Source organism: Ambystoma mexicanum, chromosome 3p (assembly GCF_040938575.1).
Source record: "Ambystoma mexicanum isolate Mex_15411 chromosome 3p, UKY_AmexF1_1, whole genome shotgun sequence".
Lineage (NCBI taxonomy): Eukaryota > Metazoa > Chordata > Amphibia > Caudata > Ambystomatidae > Ambystoma > Ambystoma mexicanum.
The window spans coordinates 935,700,554-935,719,940 of record NC_090925.1 but is presented as its reverse complement, the minus strand read 5'-3'; the positions used below and the strand labels follow the sequence as shown (position 1 = coordinate 935,719,940).

At 47.0% G+C, this 19,387-nt stretch overlaps 1 protein-coding gene across 6 annotated transcripts in view; it reads left to right on the top strand.

Moving 5' to 3' along the window:
• Positions 1 to 19,387, top strand: part of CPNE1 (copine 1) — a 677,094-nt gene that overhangs the window by 374,731 nt on the left and 282,976 nt on the right. The gene's annotated exons all lie outside the window — the stretch shown is intronic.

The window sequence follows — 19,387 nt, the reverse complement described above, 5'->3', positions numbered from 1 at the left end:
ATCCTCCGTACTTCCTGAAGTAGGACTGACTAAGCCCGAGCCACCTCAACAGAGTGCTGGACCCCAGATGCGAGGAAAGTCTGAAGTGGTATCCAACAACCACGGTGTTGCTATTTGCTGTCAGACGTGAGGAGCCAAAGTGTGGCTGAATTGAAGCTTGCCCATTGCTGCTGCTGATCTTCCCATTGAAGTGCTGGAGTCCCCAGACATCATCCCCCTTTCCCCCACGACTTAGGCCCAGGAACACCAGGATCTGCAGAGCTGTACAGGAACAAAAGCCAGTTTAGAACCATTTAGGACATACCTCTTGTTGTGTAGCCTTACTTGCTCTCAGTTGAGACTTGTCTTGGTTGCCCTTGCAGAGTTGCTTACACCATTGACCCTCACAACCCTCCCAGCTTGTGGCCCTTCAAGTGAATCTTATTTCTAAAAACTTTTCTAAAAACATTGTGCAAGACTTTTACTTACCTGCATAGAAGATCTTCAGCTCCCCTAGAGTTTGCTCAACTAACATTGGCTGCCCTGGCTTCCTGATAGACTCTTCTTACCTCTGACTCTGTGCCTTTACCTTTCCCCCAGGAAAGGGTTAAATGTACTTGACATTGGAAGGTTTCAAAAGTACTTGCCTGTTTATGGAATGTTTAACCTTTGTTTTATTCTCCAATCTAACCTTTGCACCAAACTCACTATTGCTCAAAATGTACCAGTGATTATTCAATGTCCACAGTGTCCTAGCTATTGAAGTCCCCTGAGAGTGTAGGACGTGTCCGTGTGCCAGCCCCAATAGGTATCATCCGATTTAGAGAAACAGTGTTTTCAAGTGTATTGTAATTGTTACATGTTTTGCTTCCTCTGAAGAAGGCTTATGTTATGTTATGGGTGATTATAAAGCGCTGGCAGCCCGCAGGCATCAGGGCGCTGATAACAAACATGTAATGGTCACATTTGGAATGAACATCTGTCTCACCAGGTTTTTATTTTGCTAAGCATAAAGTTTACGTGAAGAGGCAATTCTTCAAGCTCTTCCTAAACGTTTGATAGTTATTTTATTCTAACCGTAATTTAGGTGGTAGTTTGTTCCACTGTTGCGCCGCACAAACAATGAAGGATCTGCCCATGCCTGCTTTGAGCTTGTTTCTTGGCAGTTTAGCAGTCCTTTTTATCCGCTGAGCGTAGTTGTCTCGAGGGGCTATATCTTGTAAATTGTTGAAGTATAGCGGGCCTCTCCGAAGATGCACCTGTGAATGATTGTCATTGAGTTGAAGTTCACTCCGTCTTCAACTCTTAGCCAATGCAATGATTTCCTTACCTCTGTTGTGTGCTCCCTAGTTTTTAGTTTCTTCACTAGACGAACCGCGTCATTTTCCATGACTTGACACCTGGCAGTCTTTTTTTGTTGCTCCCAACAGCAATGCATTTCCATAGTCTAGCCTGGATAGTACTATTGCTCTAGCTATAGTTGCAGAAATCTCTTCTCTCAGATAGGGTCTAATGGCTTTAATGAGGCATGTAGAGTATGAATTGTTTTTGTGTAAATAGTTGACCTGAGCCTCTGAGCTCACCTGGGCATCTACCATCATCCCCAGGGTCTTAACCTTGCACGAGACTTGGATTTTGGCGTCTATGATAGAGAAGAAATTAAACTCTTCTCCCAGTTTGGCTCTGGCTGTGCTGGTTCCAAAGATCAAGGGCTCTGTTTTTGTGTTATTTAGGCACATCCAGTTTTGCTGCATCCACTGGTCTATTATGCTGTAGATTGCAGCTAATTACGCACTATCTCTTGTGTGATCGCCCTCTAGTTCTAATACCAGTTGCGTATCGTCGGTGTAATTTGTGAAAAAGACGTTGACGTCCTCCAACAGATCACAGGGACTTCTCATATATATGTTGAACAACAGAGATGGGCTAGCTCCCTGTGGTACACTGATAATAATTGAGATAGCCTCAGAAAACATTCCCCCCGCAGTGTACTCTGGCTTGACACTCCGAAAGAAAGGATATGAGCCAGTCCAAGGCAATCAGGGAGCATCCCGCTATTTTTTTTAGCACTTTTACTAGGACCTGGCGATCGACCAGGTTGAAGGCTGCACTAAGGTCCAACAGCATCAACATCCCAGTTTTGCCTCTGTCCACTAACTCGAGCATATGGCTTTGTGTTTCCGTACTATGGACGGCCCTGAAGCCAGATCGTTGTTGGAGTACTGCTTGCTCCTCTAGATGTTTCTGTAATTGGATCGTAGCTGTTTTGTCCAATATTTTAAGGACAAAGTTAGCATTAGTAATTGGATGTAGATTACCTGGGTCCTTGGGGTCAAGGCCAACCTTTTTAACCAAAGGCGTGATTGTGACATTTTAAATTATCCTCAGTACTGAACCTTCTTTAAAAGATGCGTTAATTATTTTAACCAAAGCAGATGTGAATATCTCCTTATTTTCTAGTATAATTTTTGAAGGAAGTATATTTTCGGCACATGATGTTGGTTTCATTTTGTTTAGTGCCACGAGCAGTTCTGCTTCCGAGACTGATGTGAAATTAAAGGAATCAGTGACTCCCTGATTAAGACAGTCTTTCTCTGGCATGACTTCTGCTGATTGTTCTCTGGCTTTAACTATATTGTCTCTTGCCTTTTGCATTTTTGCTGCGAAGGCATTTTGGACTATATCGCAGTCTTCCTTAGATGGTGAATTCTGCTTTTTAATATTTCAAATATTTTCTTGTAGCATTTGATGCTGCTGCTATTTCTTTATGCTAATGAATAGCCTTAGCTTCCATAATGCTTTCCCTGTATTTTATATTGGCTTGACTCCAGTTGTCTTTATTTTCCTTGGAGCGATTTTGGTGCCATTTTCTTTCTAGCGCTCCTTTTTTCTACTTTCTGTTTGTTTAGTTCTTCACTGAACCACTTCTGGTGATTACTATTTTTCCTGGCTATTTTAGTTTTCATGGGAGCTTCCTGTTCCACCAGATTCTGAATCTGTGCAAGGTATTTGTCCATCATTATTTCACAACTGTCTTGCTCTTGGAAGGATTTCAGGATTCTTGTGATACAGGGTTTGAGTTGTTCTGGTCCTACATTTTTAAAATTTCTTCTCTGTGCTTGTTATGAGGATTATGATGCTGTTTGGTGTTAGCCAATAATACCTCAAAAGACACCAGGTAGTGATCACTCCATATACATGGTTCTGCGAAGACCCTCCGAGTCTGCAGGTTGTGCGTTAAGGCCCAGTCCAGTTGGTTGCCTTGTGGGGTTGTGGGTTTGTTTGTTAATACCAACGTAATCAAGATTTATTAAGGTCTTCTCGAGAGAGATGGCTTCTTTATCCACCTTATTACCTCTCCAGTGGTTAAAGTCTCCTAACAATGTGGATGAATTAGGTGATTTTAAGCTTGAGTTGTGAGCTAAACTCATTTGCAAAGTTTGAGACTAACGATGGAGGTCTATAAATGACGGTTATGTTGATGCAGTTGTTGGGTGTAGACGTTAATTTGAGCTGTAGGGTTTCACATCCGTGACAACTGAAATCTGCTTTGAATAGTTTCAACGACTCTTGCTACAATAGCCACTCCCCCACCCTGGCTACCTTCCCTGTTAGTACTATACACTGTGTATCCCTCTGGTACAGCACTGTCACAGGTGGGTCCTATTGGGGTCTTTCAGCCACGTTTCAGTAATACAAAGTAGATCAATTTCTTTCTCCTTGATCAGCTCATGTATGCTGAGTGCGTGTTTGCACATGGATCTGGTGTTTAGCAATCCTACCTTAATTGTATGGTGTAGCAGGGAGTGGGATGAAATGCCCTCGGGGGGGATCCTCCCTCTCTCCTTTTGATTAAGGTCCCAGCTAACTGACTGTGAAATTAATAATTGTTTAATCAAGAAACCTTGAGTATGTGTTTATTTGAATAACTGTTACTGTGAAACTCTGTGGTACAACCCTACTGCTCACATTGACCCCTCTTTAAATGAGCCTGGCTGCTCAGCCACACTACCAACCTATGTAGTACAGACTTATACCAAAGGTTGGGTTGGGTTCCTACTGCCAGGAGAGCAAGGTTGCTGTAGTCTTCTAAAGGATACTGCACACAATCTTGCCTAACGGCAAGCACCATGACGCAGGCACGTGGTATGCAGCCCGACAAAATGGCTGCCGCACCAGACAAAATGGCAGCTCCTCCGACACCACCCCCGTTCGGGGAGCAGGTAGGAGATAGTGTCCAGGTGGGACCTGTCTTCGCCAGGTACGTGGCCTACAGCTTATCCTTCAGCGTCGCAGGGCAGATACACCCTGCAACCATTAAGGCATAGTGGGCGCAGGCCCCAGCAACTGCACGTTTCTCCGTCAATACCACCCCACCAGCATGCGAGGACAGGTTTTTTGAGAAGTTCCTCACTCTGATGAGGTGCCCTCAGATGAGTGCCATCCTTCGGGATGTGGTCAGGGACATGCTGCCACCAGTCCCGCCTCATGCGCCTATATTCATTCCTCCTATGGCTCAGCACCCCAGGCCCCTGCGCAGCCCCAGATGCCCACGCCAGGTCCTTCGATCCCGGCTCCCCTGCCTCCTACAGTTCAGGTGGTGCCACACCATCCTCGACAGCAGCCTTCTGCTCCAGTCCCCACACCTTAACCCTGAGCGCCCAGCACTCCTCCACCTGCTCCGGACCAGCCGTCCACCCTAGTGGACACGGAGGAGGAGGACCCCAGCATGCCATCTTCAGCCAAGGCCTTCCATTAACGACTCACAGGTTTGGTCAAATACCTGGGGCTTCTGGAGGCGGTGGTCCTGGCCGAGGTCCTCATTGTACGCCCTGCGGCTAGAACCTGGATCCCGATGCAAAAGGACGTTGTCGCCTTGGCCAAAAAGGGATGGTTTAAACCCCATTCGACACGGCCTACCAACCAGCGCCTCGACGCCAAGTAAAGGCAATTGGAGGGGGATCCACTCTTGCTTTCGGCACACCCTCAGCCACACTCTTTGGTGATTGCCGTGGCCTCACTCTACTCCAAGCCTCTATCTTCCTCGGCTACCTAGTCTTCTGTGCTTCTAGGCAAAGTGGATGATCTTTGAGGCATATGGAAAGAAGGTCTATTCCAAAGCCTCAATGCATCTTCGTCTGTCGAATGCAGACGCCATGCTTGCAGCTGTTAATCAAGGGCTTTGGTGGGAAATAGCCGACTTCCTTCCGGTGCACAGTCAGGCACGTTTTAAGGTGGGGCTGGCAGAAGCGAAAATGGTGGCCCAGGCCATCATGGAGTCAACCTTTGCACACATGGACACCTCAGGCCGTGCCAGCTGCATCGCCATGGACATGAGGAGGACTGCCTGGCTACGGGCTACCAAATTCAACCCGGATGTCTAGTAGCGCATATTGGAATGCTTAGTGGACATTCCATTTGAGGGTGGCAACCTTTTTCATTCCAACACAGATGAGGAGCTAGATGTGAAAAAGAGTTCCCATACTGCAAAGTCCTTATCTACCCTCACGAAGTCCACGGCCAAGACGTATAGCCAGATGCATCAGCGTTCCAACAAGGTGCGGGCCTTCGGCAGGTTCCGGGGCTTCCAGGAACAGAGGTCAAGACAGTCGGACCGGTCTCCAAGTCAGCACTGGTGTAAATGGCACAAGGCAGGGAGCAAGGGCGTTTTTCAGTCCCCCCTCCTCCGCTCCACCCTCGGAGGGAAAGAAGGCATGTCACGCCCCTGCAGGCCCACGTGTCTCCAGTTGGGGGAGGAGGGGGCAGGCTTGCCCTTCACACAGATTATTGGTGCTAGAAGTTTGCAGACCCTTGGATACTCACTGCCTACCAGTTCCTCCTTCCCCTCCCTTCTCCACTTCCACAGATTGGGACAACTCTGCTGGCGGAAATTCGATTGCTCGTAGAGATTCAGGCAGTGGAAGAAGTCCCGGCCTCCCAGCGGGGAATGGGCTTCTACGGGAAGATTTTTTTGTCATTCGCAAGAACAACAAGGCTGGCCTGAGAGTTGTCTTGGACCTTTACACCTTGAACATTTCCCTCCTTCTTCAAATGTTCAAAATGGTTACCCCAGTGCTTATTGCTGAGACAGTATGCAGGGGAGACTGGATGTGCTCCCTCCATCTGAAGGACGCATACCTACACGTCCCGATTTGGTAGCTTAATCGGTCCTTCCTCAGGTTCAGGATCATGGGCTTTAATTTCCAATACACAGTTCTACCCTTTGTCCTCCATTCAGCCCCCAGGGTCTTTACCAGACTTAGCAATGCGATGGCAGCCCTTCTTAGGGCCCAGGGTCACCATGTCTGTCCATACCTTGACAACTGGCTCGTCAGGGCGAGATCCCCGGAGGTGGTCCTTCACACCTCATGAATACAGTTGGGATTTACCTTCAATCTCAAGTCACAGCTGGAGCCTACGCAGAATCGAATGTTCCTGGGCCTCATCTGGGACACGAGCTCCGAGAATGTTTTTCCCTTGGAGGACAAGATCACAGCCATCAATAGGGCCACAGGTCATTTTCACAGCAGAGCGGCGACCTCCGCATAATGGTACCTGCACCTCTTGGGTATCATTGCGGCATGTCTACTGGCAGTGCCGTACACAAGGTCCAAAATGAGACGTTTGCAGCTGCACTTCAGATCATGGAGTCAGGAGCGGGGTTCCCAGGTGCAACTCGTCAGCATCCTACCTTTCTCCACCAGGACTTGTCTGGTGGAGAACGGACTGCAACTTGAGGATAGCCAGACCCTTCAGGCAACCAGCACTGCAGGTTACCATCAGCACAGACTCTTCTTTGGAGGGTTGGGGAGCCACTGTGGACAGCCACAGCGTCCATGGAGTTTGGTCTCTTAAGGAACAGTTGGCCCATATCCATTGGCTAGAGCTCAAGGCGATATGGCTGGCTCTCAAAGCCTTCCTTCCAATGATCAGTGGCAGAACGATCCTCATCCAGACGGACAACTCCACCAGCATGTATTATATCAACAAGCAGGGTGGCAACAGGTCTCGGTCCCTATGCACCTTGGCAGTCAGCATGTGGGAGTGGGCACTGGAAAACATGCACTTGAAGGCAATCAACCTCCCGGGGGAGTCCAACCTGGAGACGAACAGGCTCAGCAGACCGGGTGTGGACAACTACGAATGGCAATTGAACGAGCAAGTCCTTCAGGGGATCTTCAACAGATGTGGTCATCTGCATGTGGATCTCTTTGCCACCTGGTCCAACAAGAGTTGCCCCCAGTTCGTGTCGGCTGGGGCTCTCTGGGAGACGCAATGCAGATACAATGGGACAATATGAACGCTGCCTTCCCTCCAGCTCCCCGGGTCCACAGGGTAATCTGCAAGATCAGGGAGACCCGGTACCTGCGTTTCATCCGGATAGCTCCATGGTGGCCTGTGAGGCAATGGTTCTCGTAACTGCTCGGCCTGTCAGAATAGGCCCTAGTGTACCTTCCGCTGGGTCCAGCTCATTCTCGCAGCAGGGAGGCACGGTCATCCACCCCACCCCAGAGGTTAGCCCTTGCAGCATGGTTCCTGAAAAGGTCACACAAAAGCATCTGTCTGTCACAGGGTAACCTAGACATCATACAGGGCTCTAGAAGCGACTCTTCTAGGAGCCAGTGCAAGTGGACTAGGTTTTGCCACTGGTCAGAATCGAAGGAAATCGATCCTTTGACTTGCACGTTGGATGACGTGCTATCCTTCTCGGCACACCTCGCACACTCGGGGGTGCAAGTAGACACATGCCGCACCTATCTGGCGGCCATCGGAGCCTATAGGAACTCTGAGGCAGAGGTCTTTTCATCCTCCAACCCGATAGTCAAGAGGTATGTGGTGGGCCTCACCTGGCTCTACCCACCTATCAAGAAGCCACACCCGGTGTGGGACCTCGGTGTAGTTTTGGGCACCTTAGCGCATAAACCATTTCTGCCAATAGCGTCCACGGACATCAGGCTGGTCACCATTAAGACCACCCTCTTGGTGGGCCTCACGTCTGCACACAGGATCAGTGAAATCCAGGCACTGGTGGCTTCAGAGCCCTATACTACCTTTCATAAGGGCAAGGTGGTCCTTGGAACACTTCCAGCATTTCTACCTAGGTCTCCTCGTTTCATCTCAATGAGGAGATAGTGCTACCTACTTTCTTCGCGGACCCCAAGGACGATGCATAGAGGGTCCTGCACTGCCTGGATGTCAGGCGTGCTCTAAAATTCTATCTGGACAGACCCAAGAGCTTCCGCAAGTCGGAAGCCCTCTTTGTCACATTCGGTGGGTCAAGGCCAGACTATCAAGCTTCCAAGGCCTCCATAGCAAGATGGATGGTTGCAGCCATCAAGGAGGCTTGTGTGGGGCAGCTTAAACCACTTCTGGCAAATATGCATGCCCACGCTATCCGGGCCTGACCACAGCTGTGGCTTTCCAGAGGCATGTTCCTTGGCAGGTCATCAGTAAGGTGGCTACATGGGCTATGCCTTCGGCCTTCTGCAAGCACTACTGCTTGGATGCCAGCTCCATGTCAGACACTGCATTTGGTCAGTTTTAAGGAACGTGTTTTCTTAGGAGGGTCTCCTCTACACCCTGGGGCTACATTCAGTTGTAATTGCCCATACAGTGTGGAGGAAAGGGGACGGGGCGTAGGAGTAATTCTAAGTTACTCACCGTAGTGACTAACGTACTGCTAGTCCATCGTCCCCTTTCCTCCAGACGCCTCACCCACCCCCCCCCCTTAATAAAACTGGAGTCATGCAATGGTAATATTGTCGACGCGTCAAAGGGGACTGAGGAGTGCCGTCGGTGGGCGGAGTCAGGGTGGTGCATGCACCCAGGGCCGCGCCCCTCTAAATTTTAAAGGGGGAAGATTATTTTTTCTGGTGAAAAAGGTTCTGTCACCCATCCCTAGCGAGGGACGCCCATACAGTATGGAAGAAAGGGGACTATGGACTAGGAGTAAGTTAGTCATTACGGTGAGTAACTTCTAATTTATCCGTTATCTTTATATAAATATAGAATGGAAGTTTTGGGATATGTGTGCGTCTGTTCGTAATATTCAGCATACCAACATGCTACAAACCTAAAATTTGGCATGTGGGTAGGTTCCAGGGTGTATACAAAAAATAGAAAATATAAAATGCAATGCAATGCTTACCCCTGCCATATGGCTCTTCGCTCCGTAGTTCTGCAGTTCATGAAAATGTCAGCAGTTCATTGTTCCTAAACTTTCCACACTATCCACATTCTAGCTGACAGCAGCACACTCTTTTGAAGTCATGCGCATGACACAATACAGTCCTCTTGTAGTAATGCGGGTGACAGGAAACGGTGCATGTCTCTGCAATAGTGTCTGCAATGACGTTGTCAGTCACATTGTGGCAAATCTCTCTCATTACAATTACAGAAACTTAATTTCCCATAGAAGTTGATGAATGTATGCCCTCTCAACAGTACAAAGCTTACATGCTTCAGCCGTACACATATGGCACTTATGTTGAGGTCGCTGCTGCCTCGGCTGTAGATCAGGGCACCAATAATTTTCCTGTGCTATTTCAACATTCCAACTCAAAGTAGCTGGAATCAATTTACGGGATTCATGCTTTTCTCATGATCCGATTAGTTGGCTTGCTGCAGAGTTGGAAACAAAGACAATTTGTTCACACTAGCTCTTACAGGAAAGACTAGCAATATTTGTTACAAAGGAGAATTGGTTTAGTTCATTAAATAAACTTCAAACTAGTACTGAAGTAGGAATTACTGTGCGAAGCACGGGTACATCTGTTAGTCCATACATCTAGTTCCCAGTGATCCACAAAGTATAACAATTTCATGAGGGTATATCACTCTGAATACTCATGAAGGATGTTCGTTAGGACGAGGGGTTTTTGCAAGTAAGAATGATTCATAAAATGTTAGGAGCAAATACGGAAGCACTTACCAATTTCGATACTGTTTTCATAAAAATGAATCATTGTTTCTTCTTTTCTACTCGTGATTTTCTTACCTTCTAAACACAAAAAATGTCTTTTAGTGCTATGTGATATTTGTTCAATAATCTAATTTATGTGACTATAATATTTAGCTTTGAAAAAGCCTGGAGAGGGCAAAACACGTGTTGGTACATGACCTAGAAAATACTAGCTAAATAAATCACAAAAGTGCTATATGAAGTGATTATATGCAGGATCAAGGTACACCATTGGAAATGTCTGGGGCAGAGCGCATGCGACTTGGTTAGAGTTAAAATGTGTGTAACAAAGGGTACCTGGTGGTCTGAGCAGTTATCAACAAGTCACTAGCATGCCAGATTCTCAACCCAACTAGTAAAAGCACGTCATGCGTGGGGCAGAACCATACCTTTCAAACCTGTTTATTTTGGCTGTATTGGGGCTAGAACATTCCAAACTCACTGCTGACCAGGTACGCCATACAAAGGTGCACTTGTCCAGTAATGGTTCCTGTGAAAGTGCATTCCCTTCTATGGAGTTTCCTGGACTGAGGGGGCAGGAAGAAGACTGCCAAAAAGGAAAATGGCAAAAGAACAAAACTTAACTCGCATGGAATGGCCATTTTGAGCATATGTTACTCAAAATGGCATTATGCGGTAAAAAACAATGATGCACAGGAGTGCACTGGTACAAGATGAAAAATAAGGTTCACTGCCACCAGCCTATCTGAAGCACAGGAAATAGACAGACAAAATGTTTCCACACACAAGTGAAAAAGTGGGCTGTAAGGTGGAGTGTGCTACATTAAAACAAAACAGAAAAACTGGGAAAAGGTATCCCACTGCACTGGTTGCCTTAAGGGCTTGTCAGTGCCCTCAAAATAAATTAGATGAGTAGCCAAGCAAAACTAAAAGGGCTTTACTTTCCACAAAAGTGGGAAGGGGTCCATGACCTTGACAAAGCTGCGGAAAGTTCCATTGAAGTCCTATAGTGGGAAAATGCTAAACTAATATTCTCCCCTAACAGAATGTATGGATGGACCAAAATAAGCTATAAGGATGGGGAGGTTTGGAGTATGTTCAAACTAGAGAGGGGAATGTACCAGAAGAGAAATAATTAAACCAACAAGAGGTAATAAAGAAGGCAGGCTAATACTGATGGGAGAGGACCACGGGTAGCAGCAATCGTATCGGTTGTTTTCGTCAATGGACAGTAAGATCTATCCCAATGAGAGGAGGGCAAAGGAAGAAGGTAGAGTGGAAGCGTGTGTTTGTCTTTGGTGTGGTAAAGGAGAGTGAAAAACAGTTGATCTAGGAGTAGATATAGGACGCAAAGATGGCAGGCAGAAATTCAAGAGCTCCTGAAAGACTGAGCTAGATGTCAGGAGATAATTATAGCAAAAAGGCAACTAGGATGTGGGGGCTAGAGAAGTAATGCGTCTTAGTTGCTTAGCATTGAATAAGCCAAGTCTATAAGAGGAATGCTGAAAGAGGTAAAAGCTCAGTAATGTGACTTCTAGAACCACTCAGATTGCTGAAGAGTTACAGGAGTTAACAGAGACCAGGGGAAAGCTAGTGATGTGTTGGTTTGTGTATAGGAACAAAGTGAGGCAGGATGAAGTCTAGAGATGATGTGGTAACTGATAAGAGCATAACAAGAATGGCAGTTTAAGGGGCAGCCCTTTCCTGGGCAAAACCTTGTTTCCTGGGCAAAGTGGCGATGTGTGCATCCTTTATTTATTAACACTTATAAAGCGCACAACACCCGGAGGCATCGTGGCGCTGTTACAGAAATAAGAACTCATTGCTGGTTACAAAAAAAGCTTAGTTACAAGGTCTTGAGGCAGGATGGAAGAGGAGGGTGGAATGTTAGTTGGTTTTGAGGCCTTTGCGGAAAGCTGGGAGGGAGGTCTCGGCCAATAGAGCTGTGGGTAGGGCATTCCAGAGTTTGGGAGCAATGTGTGGGGAAACCAATCCCGCCTGCTTTGGCTCTTTTGATGGGTGGGTTGCATAGTTGGTTGGCGTAGTAGCTTCTTTTAGAATGCACGAAGGACTCTCTGGTGATAGTTTGTGACAGGTAGGGGGGCAGAGAGGCTTAGACATTCATGCGTGAGGGTGAGGGGTCTTGAATGTGATCCTTTTTTACAGGGAGCCAGTGGGCGGACCGTCTGGCCTGCGTGATGTGATGTCCCTTTTAGGGATACTAAGAGCTGCTCTGAGCGCGTTGTTTTGGACTATTTGGAGCCTATTTAGATTTTTGGCCGAGGTGCCTGCTAGCAGAGTGTTGCAGTAGTCCAATTTGGCTCGGATAGTGGCTTGATTGATGGGGAGGCAGTTTTGGTTGGATAGGAACGGTTTAATGGTAGTTACGAGTTTAGTGGTGTGGGCGGACGCAGAGGCAATAGCGCTAACCTGATGAGTCATGGACCGGGAAGAGTCTAGGTAGACACCAAGGGTCTTCACCGAAGGGGAGACGGGGATGGTGGTGGTGTCAATGGTGAAGTTGCAGTATTTTTGGTTGGGTTTGGACAGGGTTTCTGTAGGGCTTAGGAGGATGATCTTTCTTGCCTCCATTGAGGCATAGACCATTGGCAGCCATCAAGGCTTTAATGCCGGTGTAAATTTGGAGGAGGGATGCTAAGTCTTGGTCATAGGAGCCGGTGAGAGGGAGGAGGACTTGCGTATCATCGGCATAGTTAGTGTATGCTATGCCGAGGGAATCCAGTTTGTCGAAGAGTGGTTATGTAAACAAGTTGTAGAGTGTAGATGCTGTGCAGGAGCCCTGGGGGACTCCACACTGGATGGTGGTGGGTGCGGCGTTAGCCTGATCCGAGAAGACCTTCATGGCTCTGCCTTATAAGAATGAAGTTATGCAGGAGGAGGCTTGTTTGGAGAAGTGAGCTGCGTTGGTGAGGTGGGAGGCAAGAATGTTATGATCACCGAGATCAAACGCTGCTGATGGATATAGCAGCAGCAGCAGGAGGGCTGGTTTGCCCGTGTCTATTATCTTAGTTTTTGATTTTTCAGGTCTAGGAGGGCAGTTTCAGTACTATGGCCTTTGCGGAAAACTGATTGCCTTTGGCCTAGGATGGTGTTGGACTCTATGGAGTGTTAGATGTGGTGTTGGGCTGCTTTATGTAGGATCTTGAGAAGTAAGGGGACGGTAGTGATAGGGCGTTAGTTGTTTGGGGAGGTGGGGTCAAGAGAAGTTGTTTTTAGGAGGGGGCAGACCCATGTTTTTTTGAGGTTGGATGGTACTGTAGCAGCGGTGAAGGAGGCATTGATGAATGCAGTGATGATGGGTGCTAGGGATTCGGCGCAGTCTTTGATGAGGTTAGTTGGGCAGGTGTCAACGTTACACATGGATGGTTTTAAGGTGTTGGAGTAAATGTATGACTTTCAGTTCTGAGATGTCTCTGAAGGAGAAGAGAGGGGCGGGGGATGTTTAATTTTGTTTAGCATGGCTGCCTGTATGCTGGAGCACCAGACTTCATCTTTGATGATCTCATCTGGGCTGGAGGAGGGAGTGATGAGGTCTTTAAAGATAGCGAACATTTTCTTATATTGGGCGCTGGCATTGCTGATACGGTTGTTGAAGGCGTTAGACTTGGCTTTGAAAATGGCTTTTTTATATTGCTTAGAGCCTTTTGAATTCTTCCAGCGTGGCGTCACTAGCCTTTGCCTGCCATTTAGATGCAGCTAGGCGTTTGTTGGTGCGAAGGGCTAGTAAATCTGTGAACCACGAGTTGGTGTGCATGGATTTCTTTTCCTTTTTTAGCTTTGATCGGGGCTATGGCGTTGATGGCTCTGTGTGTGGGACTAGATGTCAACGAGAGAGCTGGGGTCACTTGTGAAGGGAGGTTTAAGTTCTGGAACATCCAGGTAGGGGAGAAGGTTGTCCTTGGTTAATTTTTTCGGAACCTCTGACCATGGCTTGGGGGCGTAGGTGATTACTTTAGTGGAGGGATAGGTGGGCACTGTGAATTGGATGCAATTGTGATCAGTCCAAGGGAAGGTCGTGTTGGAGACTATGGTTGGTAGAGGAGCAGTGGAGATTGGCCACCCAGTCGAGGGTGCGGCCTTTATCCTGAGTCGCGCTTGTGATTTTTTGTGAGAAGCCAAGGTCTTTGAGATATTTGGATAAGGGTAGGGCTGCCTTGTAGTTTGGGTCGTTGAGACCTAAATTGAAATCTGAGTAGGATTTTTTTTGTGGAGCTTTAAAAGTTGTTGCCTAGAATATGGAGGAGGTGCCCTTGGAAATCGGGGGCTGTCCCTGGGGCCCATAGATGTGTACATTTATAGTGCAGTTAGCGGAGAGGGACAGTTTAGCTGAGAGGAGGTCGGAGTTGGCTTCCAATGGGTGATTGCATCGCCTTATGGAAAGTGTATCCTTAGATATAAGGGCTACACCTCCACCATTTGTGAGCTGAAGGTCCTGTCGTAGGATAGAGTAACCTTGTGGGAGGGCACGGGAGATGGCAGGGCCAGAAGCCTTGTGGAGCCATGATTCGGTAACGGCAAGTATATCTAGGTTGTGTGTAGTAAGGAGGTCGTTGATCTCAAGGGCATGGGCGGGGAGGGAGCGGGCGTTAAGAGAAAATTTAAGAAGCTGTGCGGGTGTGTGTTTTTTAGGGATGGTGGTAGGGTGTGGGGCGCAGTTGTGGTGTGGGGGAGTGGTGGCTGAGGAGGGGCTTGAGGTGCAGTGGTGGGAGGCGAGAGTGTGCAAGTGGGTTGGGTTAGGGGACCCATGCGGGGGGCTTTGTATAGGAACTTGCTGGTTGTGAGGGCGCTTAGTCAAGGGGTGGTGGTGGTGTATGTATGTAATGGTTGAGCGTGAAACAAGTTTGTTTCTGATGGGTGTGGAGATGGGCAGTCTGGGATGCAGAGTGGGCTTGGTGCGTACTCTAAGCCTAGAGAATCTATATCCTAGGTTGGTTTGGGATGTGGCCATAGTGTTCTTGTGAGGGTAGTGTTGACTGAGCACGCGTGCTGATGGGGAGTGTGGGTCGGGAGGTGAATGATGGAGGTGGGTGTTATGGCTGGATTTGTGTGCCAGAAGGTGGCTAGTGTAAGGGTTAGAGCAGTGATGAGGTGAGGAAGAAATGTGATGTTGTGAATGTGCTGGTAGTTGAGTGTGTGACGTGGTGGGAGGGGTGGTGTGGCAGGATGCATTGGTAGGCAGGTGAGGGGGCAATAATGCTGTGTGGTGTTTGGAGTGTGGCAGATCGGTATCAACAAGAGAGGTTACAATCAGTTATGACAGAATATGTTTCAGTCAATCTTAACAGCAATTTAGATTCACAGATGTCCGGCAATCAGTCTTGATAGAATGTGCAGCACTTAAATTTCAACAGAAGTGGGCTGCAAATTGATTTAAACATGGCCGGCAAGCAATCTTAGCAGGGTATGCAGCAATTTGAATACACAGATGGGTGGCAATCAAACTTAACAGAATTGGCTGCAATTTAGGTCTCAGCGGAATGGGCGGCAACAGTTTTAACAAAAGTGGACTGCAATTTGATTTCAACTTGGGCGGCAAGCAAACTTTGCAAGCAGCAATTGAAATCACAATGGGTGGCAGTCCAACAAAAACAACGTATGCAGCAATTTGAGTTCAGCATGGGCGGCAATCAGCGTAATCAAGTGTGCGACAGTCGATTTTGATGCGGTAGGCGGCAATTAAGTTTTCAGCATGATAGATGGCAATCCTAGATGGCTGGTAGTGCGGTTGTGGCTTAGTCTGGGTATGACCTGTATTGTAAAGACAGTTTTTGATAGGTAGCCAGAGCGGGGTAGTAGGTGAGACAGAGACTAAGGGTCAATGAGTGTGGCTTATCTACATATGGACTCACAAGGGTTGTAGCAGGCACCCGCGCACCAGTGCGCAAACAGGCGCAAAACAGGGCCTTCACCGGAAGGGGCTTTGCCGTCTTCTGCCTGCCGGAGGGTTAGGATCACTTCAAATCCACACGCATTGCTAGGCAAAGGCAATAAACCGCCTTGTTTTGGCGCCGAGTACTGAGTTTGGGCCGAGTGGCCATTTTCAGATCAGGCGGCGTCGTCGAGCAGATCAAAGTACACTCAAATGTGGTTAGGGCTCTTATTGCATATGTTGCAGAGACCATGAAACAAGGAGGATGGCTTCTAGCATCAGGGTGTTCACCTTATTGAAGATGGGACCTCCTTAAAGAGATTTGCTCTCCTGGGTCGGGCAGTTCTGGGATCAGCTGCTCCTGCAGCGCGTGTGGTGTCAGATGAGCTGGTGGGGAAAGGGCTCCTTACCAGATGTAAAGGTAGGAGTGGTCTTTTCCTAGAGACTGAATCAGGTTGGTGGGGTACGAAGTTGGAGCAAATGGAAAGAATTTTCACAGGTGCTCTCAGAGAAATCCACAGACGAACATGATAGATTTTGGGTATTCTATTAAAGTTTCAAAGAACGGTTCTTGGAAGCATGGGATGGTTAAAACTCAGGTGTCTGCACAACTCTCTTGACCTACATGTATGCTCCCCCTACCCTAATCTAGGTGTGCCCAACTCCCAGAATGTATCTCGACGTACTCCAAAGCAAGAACTCCTAATATTGAAGTCTTCCTAATTTAGAAAGAGGAACATAAAAGCCTTACCCTTTTCTAGCTATCTCCATCTGGGATTTTCTAAGGGATACCTTTTGTCTGTTGGACTACCAAATGTCACCAATCTCTTCCACTCTTTCCCCTTTTGGCACTCTCCGTCTCTATCGCTAGCTCCACTCTCCTTGATCCTCCTAGTTTTCTTATCTCTTTTTACCTGTACCACTTTCCTTGCCCTCTCCTTTCTCTGCAATTCATCTCTCCTTTGATCTGCTCCCTTCACTTACGCCACCCTCACAGTACCCGCACCTTTCTGTCTCCTGATCTTACACACTCTGCCTATCTCGCCCAACTACATTCCTCCTTCTCTCAGCCCTCTGCAGTACTACCAACTTTGACTCTTCTTTTACACAACCTCTGTCTCACTCTTAACACCCTCTTTAAATCCCCCTTCACGTCTTTCTCCATCTCTTCTTTTTCACCTTTTACAGCCCCCTCACCACACACACACTCAACTGGTAAAACACTCTCTCTCCTACACACAATACCTTACCATCATTCTCCCAGAACACTGCCAGTCTCCTCAACGCTGAACTGTCTACCCTCCACCTCATCTCTTGATAAGCCACTGCTCCACCTGATCTAACCCAAACACCTTTCAATCTCCTCTGATCGTTCATTAGCCAGCCTCCCCCTTCCAAAAGTCCTCCTGGATCCCATTGGTCCCTCTGGTTACATACTCCCCATGGCCTGTTTCTGACCAGGCTATCCCTTAAAGGCTTCAAAAGGCTTTTAGTCCTGCCCCCTTTTCACACTCGGTTTGAAGGGTAGCACCCATTTAATCAGACTACGTGTTTTCTTTGTGGCTTTCTTCATGTGCGGGTGAGTTTTGCTTCCAATTCGGTCTTGGGAGTATTTCTGACTCTCTTGCTCCCCTACAGTTACTTTTACACTCAGTTCTTTTTCTGTGGGATTGGTAGGTCAGGTTTTCAGTTTCTAATGTCTGTTTGGCAAGAAAAATCCCAATCCTTTCCCCTGGTTCTGGTCTGGATTTCTGGGAGCTGTTTTGAGAAAACAAGTGTTAACTCTGACAAGCTTTGTGGAAGGGACAGCAGTAACAGCAGACATATATACAATGCATACACAGAGGAAGTTCCTGGGAGGTTCGGGGGGCTAGGAGGTGGCAGGGATGGGATCCCACCTAACTCCTTCACCCTGCCTCTAAGGTAGCATTGGTCCTGACCTACATCCTGGTAGGCTCCCACCCGAGGCCAGGAAGAGTCCCTGTTACCCTCCAACAGTTGTCATGACCCTGACCTGTCACAGAATCAATGATTTTGAGAAAGGAACAGGTAAAGTGAGTAGGTTAGAGATGACACCTAGTCAGAAAAACAAAGTCCAAGGGTAATAAAAGGTCAAGTACGTATTCCAGAACTTAAAAAGAGAAAGAGCGCTGGGTGGGCGATCTAGTAAGAGAAAGTCAAGACTGTGAGGGTTATAAAAAGAAACAAAAAGGTAATTGAAAGTAGTGAAGGCAGGAGCAGTTAAAGCCATGAAGTGTGGTATAGAAATGCTCTGCAAAAACCAAATAGAGACATGGAGCTATTTAATGACGTTATGACCAAGCTCCTCAAGACAAATTATGGACAATCATTAAACAAAAGATCAGAAACGTCAACTTGTTATCCCCTTCTGAGATCCCCAGGTCTCAACAACTTAGTACTTTGAACAAATAGGTACTAAGTTACCACACAATAAACATAACACACATATACAATCACAATTTCATTTCATATACATCACAATTAATCATACACCACTCTAAAACAATCTGTAAAATTTCACATATATTAAAACCCTTTAGACATTTTTTGGTAAAATTCAAATACCACATTAATCATAGAAAAAATATAGAAAATTGTTGTAGTTTTATAAAAAAGAATCTGCTGTGCTCAAACCTAAAAACACCCTGCCTATACAAAACTAGATAATGTACAGCACCTTTATGGACACATCACTAGTTATACATAAAGGAACACAATGGTCAGTAGCTCATGGGATCCTTCCGCTTTTAGGATACCCCATGTAAATCATACCATAATCATAGTAGATTTCATCCCCATTACTAGCTACCCTGGGGTTATTTACAACTCAATATATTGTTCTAATGTATTGTTGGGAATTCACAATACTCTTGACAACCCAACATGTTTCGTTAAGCACATATTAGTTAATCACAATTCTTCTAAACTTCATCAGGGGGACCATATGTACCCTTCAACCATATCTCTTATTGCACGGGTGAATACACACTACTCATCACACAGCTCTGTGTGGTGTTAGTCCAATAAAATCAGTATCTGCTACACAAAACTCTTGGCCATATGTTAATTCCACAGTCGCTTGACAACGGTTCAAGGGGAGAGTCACAACACCTATGTCGGATAACTCCATCTCAACACAGCGATGTCTATCGCGTCTCTCCTTCGCTCGTTGTAGCTGCCTCAGTTGATTCTGGTCGGGTGTTAAATCCGTCCGCCATACTCGAAGCTTTCATCATCCATTCCACACTTTGTTTCCCCACGAACATCACACTATCCGAGTCTCAAAGCGACTTCCTGTGGCAACACAGCGATGTCTGACTAGCGTGTTAGAAATGCTCTGCACCATAAGTGCCAGTCGAGTGAGGGGAATACGACTTGGAAAGAGTGGCAGATGTACTACTTTTGAAGGGAGAAATCCATGTTTCGGAGAAGAGGTTTTATTGCAGACCGAGCAAGTATTCCATAAGGTGATGAAAGTAGTTATGGGTTGGGTGGGTGAAGATAGTGCTAGAGGTGAGATTATTGAAGCTCTTTGAGCGAGAAGAGGGAACACGGGAGGAAGGTGAAAGAGAATG